This window comes from Triticum aestivum, chromosome 6D, assembly GCF_018294505.1.
Source record: "Triticum aestivum cultivar Chinese Spring chromosome 6D, IWGSC CS RefSeq v2.1, whole genome shotgun sequence".
NCBI classification, from domain to species: domain Eukaryota; kingdom Viridiplantae; phylum Streptophyta; class Magnoliopsida; order Poales; family Poaceae; genus Triticum; species Triticum aestivum.
In genome coordinates, this window is record NC_057811.1 from 311957533 (window position 1) to 311969611 (window position 12079).

Below are 12079 nucleotides of genomic sequence, written 5' to 3' on the forward strand. Positions count from 1 at the left end.
GTTGCGGCCACCGGTCGACGAGGAGGACGACGGCGGCGACGACAGACACGCAGGCGCGGCAAGGTGATGGCTGTGGCCGCGTGATTCACGGCGGCAGGTCCATGGCGGCGTTCGGACGTGGTGGGGAACGAGGGGGAGAGCGAGGTGGATCTGAGGGGGAAGGCGCAGGGACCGAGGGAGAGAGCGGGGGCGAGTGGGAGAAGGGATCGAGGAGACGAGGGCATGGCGGCCTTATCCTCTCCTCGACACCGGCAAGGGGGCCGGCGGGGACGCGCCCCTGTTCCGACCCTGGTCGGGGGAACAGGGAAGGGAGACAAGGCAGGGGGGCCGGGCCGGCTATTGGGAAGCTGGGCCAGGTGGGCCGGTCTGGCCTGTGAGCTGGGCCGCCTGGTCTAGTGGAGGGCCCTTTTCTCTTTTTTTATTTGTCTTCTGCTTTTGTATTTTGTTTTCTTTTATTTCTTTTCCTTTTCTGTTTTATTTAATTTAGGGCATTTAAGTATTTTTTAAAATTGGGTCTTCTATACCATAATTACCTATGCCATATTTGGCACTGTCCAAACATTTTTGTTTTAACTTTTGAAAACTTTCGTTGTTTGACATATTTTGAATTTGACTTTTGAAAGGGTTTTGAACTAACGAGAGATTAGCAACAGTAATCAGAGATGACATGGCATCATTAGGAGAGTTTTACTGTAGCCTAATTATCCGGGCGTTACAAATCTCCTCCACTACAAGAAATCTCGTCCCGAGATTTAAGAGGGGTAGAGGGAAAGTTCTGGTTACGAAATTCGAACGATTCTTCCCGGTCTTGGTTGCTCTTCCCAAAGTAGTTGATCCCTTTTGGTGATGTCTTCATTTCTCTGCTCCAGGTCATCATGATGAAGTGTCCATCCTTCCTTCGGCGTCTTCATCATACTAACGAAAGAATAAGGGGTATACCGGAAGAATGGCCCTTTGCAGGGTAGACTATCTGGTAGACAACACCGAGGAAGGTGGCAGAAAGTAACTCTCGAATTGAAATTTAAGACAATATCGAGATCAAAGTAAGAAGGTGCAAAATAGAAGTTTCAAGCGCATAGGCAATCGTTCGTTGCCTGAAACGAAGTGTGAAAGGGGTTCAGAGCAATGGGAATAAGTATTGCGTCTGATACCAGATTTGATGATCTCATCGGAAGGTGGCTCGTGAATTACACACGAGGCCATGCGTGAGGAGTAACTTTGGGAACGGGGGTGTACAGGAGAGTCAGGTTTCGATCATGTGGAACTGTGGGTTATGGGCCCACCATGTGGGTTAAAGTAGGAAGAGCATTGGCATTTTGCACGGTCATGATAGCAAGGCATGTCAGCGACTAACCTGTCGGTTATGTCGGTAACAACGTCGGTACCAAGGGCGAGGGACGAAGAGGACCATTTTCCTGCTCGTTGAAACGAGGCGGGCCAGTAGGCAAAGTTCTCGTCCATCGGCGGTTACCGGAATGTCATCAACAAAAGTAACAGGGTCTTACTGACAGAATTGTACACCGAGGTGTTTACATCAGCAGGGAATATTAATGCTTAGATCATATAGATCACAAGAAAGGTTAAACCAAACAATGGAAAGGAAAATATGATTATCAGAGTAAACAGAACAATGGAAAGGAAAATGTGTTTAAGCACATATTTCAGGGATATATCCTTCCCAAGGACAAGCGGGGCATGATATCCGTGACAGGATATAATGTAGAAAACCCTCTAGGTAGGGGGAGAGAAATTTTCATGACATTACCCATACAGCGATGTTTGGATAATTGAGCAAGAAACAATTAGCATTGGGATAAGTGTTCTTGTTGAAAATCGGAGTAACACAGACATGCTTCAAGATAGCATTGACATGGTCTTCAAGCAAAGGTCGGACTTGGATACAAAAAGGATTCCTCAGGAACAACATATAGAATAAGTCTTTCAATTTCCTCATGGAAGAATGGTTAACCTTGCTAAAAAGGAAATTATAACAAAAGGTCCTCGGGCTAGGGGTGCTAAGCAAAGACACCACCTTACCGGGTTATGTAGAGACCAATGTTATAACTCTTGGAAATATGTCCCAACCATCATATCTGACCGAGATTCAGATCTGATTGGTGTCAGGATACCTCAGACTCAGTATGCCTAAGAAGAAAAGGTGTGATACAGATTGACGAGATGACATTGTAAGATTCTCGGGAATTGAACTATGGAAGCAAGTTCTGAAACAAGAGTTCATCATCAAATCAAGGAGAGGTGAGGAGGTGACTGATTGACTCGGCGACAATCCATTAACATTTCCAAAAAGGATGGATTTCCACAACTATGTGAACAAGGAGGTAACAATTGTCGGAACAAATGATATAATGATGTATGCTCGAGGAAAACAAACACAATTAAACATTGGTTGGAAGGTGCACCCGGAATATGGGATGGTTAGCATGATCAATGTTTAGAATGGTGATTCATTAACCAATACACAAAGAATGAAACTATCATTCATTAACTTACAAGTAATAGGGTTGCTAGAAGTTTGGAATTTTACACCTCACAGTCCATTTGTCGATATTCCGGTTAGAAACAACACGGAGACCATGAAATGAATGGAGATGGCGATAAGTATTACTGTACCAAGAATTCTTAAGAGGTGGAGCAATCCTCACAACATCCTTGATATTAAAGGATGGTAATACTCCAAGGTTAAGAAGAACAAATGCTGGATAGCAAGGATCTCAAGGTATAACACAAAACACAACAAATTTGTGTTGAACGGAAGGCAATAATGTGGTCGATGATAATAAAATTCATCGAGGGCAAGGATGGTATTTCTCATCATGAATTCAATTGATATCCAGGAAGGAGTCAAGATGTTGATGATGATCACGACAAATTTTGTCGAGAGGCTCCACGAAGATGTAGTAGATCGGCGATGACATCAAGTCAAAGGAATGATGAAGCGAAAGGTTAATGGAACCAAGGGTACGACACAAACTCCAAAGCAAGCTTGATGTCCAAAGCGAAATGATATGATGAGGAAAGATCGACGTAAGCTTAGCTCATCGTCAAAAAAATTGTGCTCTGGGAAGAAGGACCAGGTAGCACAGTTAAAATCAGCACGACAAGGATATAGCCAAACAGGCTAGGAATGACGTGATTGAGTTCAAACTCATAAGTAATGAAGGTTACCAAGAGTTGCTTAATCACGATGCGCACTCGAGTCAGTTATCGGTGTCTTTGAGTGTTTAATAACTCAAAGCCCGTGAAAAATTGGAATCAATGAGAATGTAGTACTTGATGAAGAACTCATAGGAAGTTATGCAATTCCAAGATAACCTCGAGATACCAGGGGGGTAATACTCGAAGGTAGAACAAAATAAAGGTTGGGCAGGCGTACTGATCTGCAGAAGGCAAGTACTTTAACTTGTCCGAGAAATAGAATCAAAGGAGAACAATCATGGTCGGAACCACGATTGCAAAGGATCAATTCACAGATACCAGATGATATTTATCAAGGAAATATTTATTATTACAAGAAGCTTCCATGATAGGATCTACATCGTGTCCATGGGCATGAACACAAAGTTCAAGGTCGACTCCCACTTCTCTAATGCGTAACCTTTCATTCACTTCTCGCCTTCGACGAAGTTGTAGTGTTGAAATTTTATCTGACATAACAACAGTAGAGTATGACCCGTAGTAGTTTCCGGTTTCACACAGATTAGAAAAGGCGTAGGTTCAATCCATCAGGGCCTCTTAGAACATATACCACAAACTTCAGGGGTAAACAACACAAGCTCGATGGCAGAGCATGTTCGACAAGGCAGAAGATACAATTTACCGAAGGCATTATGTATCAGGGAAAGAACTCACAAGAATTTTGGATGTGAAGGACACTGTCGGATAATAATTCAACAAAGGACTTGATGGTTCATAACGGAGCTAATGTGAGCATCGGCACACTACCAGTTGAAGAAAGAATGCAAGGGCATCAGATCATAGAACATCTGAATGATTCAATGCTTAGGTATCAAAGGAATTATGATTTCCAAATCGAAGGTTCAGAAGCAAACGCTCTGATCAAGGCTGGATAAGTTCAATAGACTTAGGGGTACAATCGACGGTAATTTGATTGGTCAAGAACCAGCTCCTGTTCAAAATGACATCTGGGCCAGAAGGATGAATTTTAGGGTCCGATTGAGGGTTGTGAGCATTCGCAACATATTGAATCAAGAGACTCAAAATGATAATGACAAAGGATACTAAATGAATATTGCTCGTCTTCGGAACACAACCAAAATGCAAGCACACAACTGCAGAGCAATAGCGGACAGAGGATTATCGGAAGATGAGATAACATCTTAATGTATCTTGTGCATCATAAGAACAACAGGGGAAGAACGGATACTCGCAGGTGCGAGGAATTATCCGTAGGGGGTTCATGAGGCAAGAACTGCAGGGCAGTAAGCTCAAAATATTCTCGGAACAATAGAGAGGATTTCAAGTGATCTTGTAATAACAAGATCAACTGGGAGTAAAAGTAAGGACGACAGGTGTAAGTATTTATCCATAGGGATATTTCGGTGGTAGGGAAGTGCAAAAGCAATAGGCACAAGGTCTGGAGAGAATATCGGAGATTATCTTTGAAATCTTCTGGTGCAGCCGGCAATCATTTGTAATAAGGGGCTCTCCAGGAGGAAGTAGTTACGAGAACCTAGAGTCAGATTTAGTAAAATTATTTAACCCGAATAGAAGAGAGATCAGAGTCCCAGAGTATAGACGAGGAATAAAAGATCCTAATACCACCCAAAGGCGACGTGGGCCCGTAAGACACACAGCCATGTTTGTAAAAGTTTTGCAATGTCTAGACTCGACTTCGGCCAAGGAGTGTGGAAGGGGGGTTCCTACAGGCAGTCAGCTCTGATACCAACTTGTGACGCCCCCGATTCAATCGTACACTAATCATACACGCAACATGTACGATCAAGATCAGGGACTCATGGGTAGATATCACAACACAATCTAAAAATAAAATAAGTCATACAAGCATCATAATACAAGCCAGGGGCCTCGAGGGCTCGAATACAAGTGCTCGATCATAGACGAGTCAGCGGAAGCAACAATATCTGAGTACAGACATAAGTTAAACAAGTTGCCATAAGATGGCTAGCACAAACTGGGATACATATCGAAAGAGGCGCAAGCCTCCTGCCTGGGATCCTCCTAACTACTCCTGGTCGTCGTCAGCGGCCTACACGTAGTAGTAGGCACCTCCGATGTAGTAGGAGTCGTCGTCGACGGTGGCGTCTGGCTCCTGGGCTCCAGCATCTGGTTGCGACAACCAGGTAGAAAGGAAAGGGGGAAAAGAGGGAGAAAAGCAACCGTGAGTACTCATCCAAAGTACTCGCAAGCAAGGAGCTACACTACATATGCATGGGTATATGTGTAAAGGGCCATATCGGTGGACTGAACTGCAGAATGCCAGAATAAGAGGGGGATAGCTAATCCTGTCGAAGACTACGCTTCTGGCCACCTCCATCTTGCAGCATGTAGAAGAGAGTAGATGGTAAGTTCACCAAGTAGCATCGCATAGCATAATCCTACCCGGCGATCCCCTCCTCGTCGCCCTGTTAGAGAGCGATCACCGGGTTGTATCTGGCACTTGGAAGGGTGTGTTTTATTAAGTATCCGGTTCTAGTTGTCATAAGGTCAAGGTACAACTCCAGGTCGTCCTTTTACCGAAGGACACGGCTATTCGAATAGATAAACTTCCCTGCAGGGGTGCACCACATAACCCAACACGCTTGATCCCATTTGGCCGGACACACTTTCCTGGGTCATGCCCGGCCTCGGAAGATCAACACGTCGCAGCCCTACCTAGGCACAACAGAGAGGTCAGCACGCCGGTCTAATCCTAAGCGCGCAGGGGTCTGGGCCCATCGCCCATTGCACACCTGCACGTTGCGTGGGTGGCCGGAAGCAGACCTAGCAACCTCCATTACAAAGGAAGTCACGTTACGCGGTCCAATCTGGCGCGCGCCGCTCAGTCGCTGATGTCACGAAGGCTTCGGCTGATACCACGACGTCGAGTGCCCATATCTTTCCCACGTAGTTGGTTAGTGCGTATAGACCAAATGGCCAGACTCAGATCAAATACCAAGAACTCGTTAAGCGTGTTATTTTGAAGTAACCGCGGACGCCGACCAGGGCCAGGCCCACCTCTCACCTAGGTAGTCTCAACCTGCCCTGTCGCTCCGCCACAAAGTAACAGTCGGGGGCCGTCGGGAACCCAGGCCCACCTCTACCGGGATGGAGCCACCTGCCCCTTCAGCCCCCATCTCCGAACAGTATCATAAGTAATGTAACAGTATAGAGTATATAACATATGCCCGTGATCACCTCCCAAAGTGATCACGGCCTAGTAGTATAGCATGGCAGACGGACAAGAGTGTAGGGCCACTGATGGAACACTAGCATCCTATACTAAGTAGTAGGATAGCAGGTAAGGGTAACAACTGTAGCAACAATGACAGGCTATGCATCAGAATAGGATTAACCGAAAGCAGTAACATGCTACACTACTCTAATGCAAGCAGTAGAACGGAATAGGCGATATCTGGTGATCAAGGGGGGCTTGCCTGATTGCTCTGGCAAGAAGGAGGGGTCGTCAACAGCGTAGTCGGTGGGGCACCAGCAGCGGCGTCGGTCTCGTAGTCTACCAGAGAGAAGAGGGGGAAGAAACAATGAATACAATGCAAACAGATGCATAACGATGTATGACATGACAAAGCGTGAGGCTAGGTGTGCCCAAACGCGGTACTAGGTGATACCGACGTAAGGGGGAAACATCCGGGAAAGTATTCCCGATGTTTCGCGTTTTCGGACAGATGAACCGGAGGGGGAAAGTTGTGAGTTCGATATGTTAGGGATGTGTGGCGGACGAACGGGCTGCGTATCCGGATTCGTCTTGTCGTTCTGAGCAACTTTCATGTAGAAAGTATTTTCATCCGAGTTACGGATTATTTGATATGATTTTCTAAAGATTTAATCATTTTCTGATTTTAATTATTTATTTAAATCCAACATTATCCAGAACAGTGAATGATGACGCGGGCATGACATCAGAGTGATGTCAGCAGGTCAACTGGTCGGTTGACCAGTCAAACCAGACAGGTGGGTCCATTGGGACCCACATGTCATTGTCAGGGGCACTAACAGGAGGGTTTAGACTAACTAAATGGGTTAATTAGCGGGTGGGGCCCAGTAGTCAGTGAGAGATTAAGATTTTAATTAACTAATTTAATTAATTAACAATTTATCTATTCAATTTTATTCGTTTATGGTGTGGGCCCCGCATGTCAGTGCCACTGGGCTACCCAGTCAGCACGTTGACTGGGTCAACCCAGTCAACAGGGCCCCCATGGCCCACTGGCAATGACCTAGGGGTGGGGCCCGCCTAGCCACGTCGGCGGACGGCGCCGGAACGACGCCGGCGAGGCAAAACGCGGCGGCGCGGCTCGGGAGGTGGCCGGAAAACACCTGCGAGGCACCGTTCGTGAAGTTTTTGGGCGCGTTCGAAAGCCACGGCTGCGCCGCGTCCAACGGTGGTGGTTGTGGCAGCAGGGGTGACTGGAATCGAGCGCGGAGAGCTCATTGGCGGACGACCGGAGTCGGATGCGAGAGGGAACGGCGACGCAGCACGCTAGCGAGCGAACTGAGAGGCCAGGCGAGACATGCGTCAGGTGGCGAATGCAACGGGCGCTGGCCCATGACCATTTGGTCACCGGAGGCACGCCGGCGACGAGCGCAGGCGGCAGCGCGTTCGGGCGGTCAACGATCTAGGGCATAGGTGCCATATGGAAGCGCGTGCGCGGGTGCGTTCGGTCCCTGGACGCGCCAGGAACACGATGCCGTGCTCAGGCGAGCACGACGGAGAGCATGGCCACGGCGGCGAGGCGATTCACGGCGAAGGGCTCTCGGCAACGGCGACGAGGTAGCTATGGTGCGCGAGGGGCTTAACAAGGAGGAACAGGAGATGGGGGAGCTCACCGTGCGGCACGCAAGATGGCCCGTGGTGGTTTAGTAGCAGCAGGGGGCGTGGCCGGAGTTGGTGAAGAACGGCGGCGACCAGAGATGTGGAAGAAGGGGGGCGTTGCAGCAGCGCCTCCGAGCTCCAGCTGCGGCCACCGGTCGACGAGGAGGACGGCGGCGACGACGACGGACACGCAGGCGCGGCGAGGCGATAGCTGTGGCCGCACGATTCACAGCGGCGGGTCCATGGCGGCGTTCGGACGTGGTGGGGAACGAGGGGGAGAGCGAGGTGGATCTGAGGGGGAAGGCGCAGGGACCGAGGGAGAGAGCGGGGGCGAGTGGGAGAAGGGATCGAGGAGACGAGGGCGTGGCGGCCTTATCCTCTCCTCGACGCCGGCGAGGGGGTCCGGCGGGGACGCGCCCCTGTTCCGACCCGGGTCGGGGGAACAGGGAAGGGTGACAAGGCAGGAGGGTCGGGCCGACTGTTGGCAAGCTGGGCCGGGTGGGCCGGTCTGGCCTGTTAGCTGGGTCGCCTGGTCCAGTGGGGGGCCCTTTTCTCTTCTTTTTTTATTTGTCTTCTGCTTTTGTATTTTCTTTTCTTTTATTTCTTTTCCTTTTCTGTTTTATTTAATTTAGGGCATTTAAGTATTTTATAAAATTGGGTCTTCTATACCATAATTACCTATGCCATATTTGGCACTGTCCGAACATTTTTGTTTTAAGTTTTGAAAACTTTCGTTGTTTGACATATTTTGAATTTGACTTTTGAAAGGGTTTTGAACTAACGAGAGATTAGCAACAGTAATCAGAGATGACATGGCATTATTAGGAGAGTTTTACTGTAGCCTAATTATCCGGGTGTTACAGTAGCAGACCTGATGTGTGCCTTGCTATTAGTTTAGCAGGGAGGTACCAAAGTAATCTAGGAGTGGATCACTGGACAGCGGTCAAGAACATCCTGAAATACCTGAAAAGGACTAAGGATATGTTTCTCGTTTATGGAGGTGACATAGAGCTCATCGTAAATGGTTACGTTGATGCAAGCTTTGACACTGATCCGGATGACTCTAAGTCACAAACCGGATATGTATTTATATTGAACGGTGGAGCTGTCAGTTGGTGCATTTCTAAGCAAAGCGTCGTGGCGGGATCTACGTGTGAAGCGGAGTATATAGCTGCTTCGGAAGCAGCAAATGAAGGAGTTTGGATGAAGGAGTTCATATCCGATCTAGGCGTCATTGTTGGTGTCAAAACCGGCGGATCTCGGGTAGGGGGTCCCGAACTGTGCGTCTAGGATCGATGGTAACAGGAGACGGGGGACACGATGTTTACCCAGGTTCGGTCCCTCTCTATGGAGGTAATACCCTACTTCCTGCTTGATTGATCTTGATGAATATGAGTGTTACAAGAGTTGATCTACCACGAGATCGTAATGGCCAAACCCTAGAAGCCTAGCCTATGTGTATAGGGTAATGAATGTGTCCTATCCGGACTATGCTCTCCGGTTTATATAGACACCGGAGAGATATAGGGTTACATGGAGTCGGTTACATAAGAAGGAATCTTCACAGTTGGTCGCCTAGCTTGCCTTCCACGCCAAGGAAAGTCCAATCCGGACACAAGTATGGTCTTCGGTCTTCACAGCCCATCAGTCCGGCCCATGGATAGCATGCCGGACCCCGAGGACCCCTTAGTCCAGGACTCCCTCAGTAGCCCCTGAACCTGGCTTCAATGACGAGGAGTCCGGCACGCCCATTGTCTTCGGCATTGCAAGGCAGGTTCCCCATTCTCCGAACTCCAAGATAGTCTTCGGATGTAGTAGATATATCCGGACCTGTATATATAGTTGCCGGAAATATACGAGCCTAATTTATTGGTAACTGTTTATGACATCACGCCTGTCCGATCACTATTTCCAACTGTTGGCTGGCGCGTCGCCCCACGTCTCGAGACGCGGTTTTACTGGCTTGTCTTGCCAAGGCAGAGATCGTGTTCCTTTTTTCACGGGATTTTCATTAATGCAGGCGTGGGTAACCCAACCGTCCCCCGGGTAAAACTCTCGGGAGATTGGTAAGTTTCGAGACCCAGGTGGATACGCTTAGTACTTGGGGTCTTTATATAGGTCCCAGACTCGTCTTCTTCCTTTGCACTCGCTTCTTCCTCAACCCTAGCCACCTCAAGTTCCAACCCTCGGGTTCCCATCGCCACCAGCCCCAATCATGTCCGGGTCCAGCCGTCCAGGCCGGTGGGTGGCTTCTTTTGTCACAGAGGAGGATATTGCGAAGCTCCGCGCAGCGAGGTGTCTGACCCCGGAAATCCTCCATCGGCTTCCTGCACAGGGGCAGGTCGTTCCTACCCCCAAATCCGGTGAGAGAGTAGTGTTTGTGCCCCACTTCCTCCATGGGTTGGGGTTTGCGCTTAACCCCTTCGTCCGGGGGCTCATGTTTTACTATGGGCTAGACTTTCACGATCTGGCCCCGGACTCTATTCTCCACATCTCGACATTTATCGTCACATGTGAGGCCTTCCTCTGGACTCCTCCGCACTTTGGTTTGTGGCTCAAGACCTTTGACGTGAGGCCGCAGGTGACAGAGGAGGAGCAGGCAGAGTGCGGCAGCATCACAATAGGCAAGCTTGCCAGCGCGGTTTGGTTTGAAGGATCTTTCGCCAAGTCTTCCGACCTATGGCAGCAGGGGTGGTTTTATATCAACAAGCCGTGGGGCTCCAAGTGGGCAGCTATGCCTGTGTTCCGACCCGGCCCTCCAATTTAGCTTGCTTCATGGATCAATAAGGGACTGGACTGGGGATCCGTCAATGAAGTGCGGACTCTGCAAGGTCGCGTCCGAAGCCTTACCGAGAAGGGCATCGGTCTTGTGAACGTCGTTCAAGTAATGCTAGTCCGCCGGACCCTGCCATGTTAGCGGTGGCCTCTCCGTATGTGGAAGTTTAATCCCGAAGGACGGTGGACTCTTCAGCACTTCCTCGGCACTATGCACGAGGGAATGTGGAATTTATATTTCGGGGAACGAGGGCAATGGCCGGACACCACCGAAGATGTTGGTCTCGACTGCAATCATCCGGACACCGTGGTAAGTATTCGATTTCCGCACACCCTTTATTCGAGTATCCCTTAGTAAGATATTGAACAATTCGTCCCTTCACAGGACTGGATAAAGAAAGCGGTGTTGATCTGGTGTCCGACGCCCCTTCCCGAAGACTCTGCGAACGCCCTACTAACGAGGATGCTGACTCCGACACCGTACCAGGTGTCTGCGGAGGAGGGCGAGAACAGGGAGGCCAGAGGTGGTCTCTGCCCCAAGGATAAATCAGACGTTGCGTTCGGGGAAACCGAAACCCTCTTGCCCGAGGGCAAAGGTGCGGAGGAGGCCTTCCATGGCAAGAAAAGGGCCGCTTCTGAAGGTCAGGAGGGGAAACCTTCCAAGAAAGGGAAAACGCCATCGACGGGCGGCTTGGGCCGGGCAAGCGATGTTGACGTGGAGCTTTATGATGAGGATAAACCTCTGGACAAGCCGTAAGTGCAGCAGGGTACTTAAACCATACTGCCTTCCTTTCTTATTACTTAAGTAATCCTCCGACATATGTATGTCCTCGCAGGTTAACGCCTAAGGTTTCCCAATCGTCCTCCTCCTCGGGAGACCTTCTTCCAGAGATGATGGAGAGTGACACGCCTTCTCTGGCCCCCTCGCCCAACAGGGCGGATGATTCTGAGGTATCGTCCCGGGGGGCTCCTCCTGGTCGACAAGCAGTGCAGGAAATGAAAAGGGCACTACCCGAAGGTGGCGTCTCTGTCACTCAGGGTTTGGGAATCAAGCATGGTGGCCCCGCCCTATCCGGTTTAGAGTCGGAGACGATCCCGGGGGCGAGTGGGCGGAGTCCTTCAAAGGGATACCGTACTCCGGCATCGGATTTCGAAGACCCAGAAGCGCCGGAAATGCTGACGGACATGCTGCGCCTGAAGGAAATATGCCCTAGAGGCAATAATAAAGTTATTATTTATATCATGATAAATGTTTATTATTCATGCTAGAAT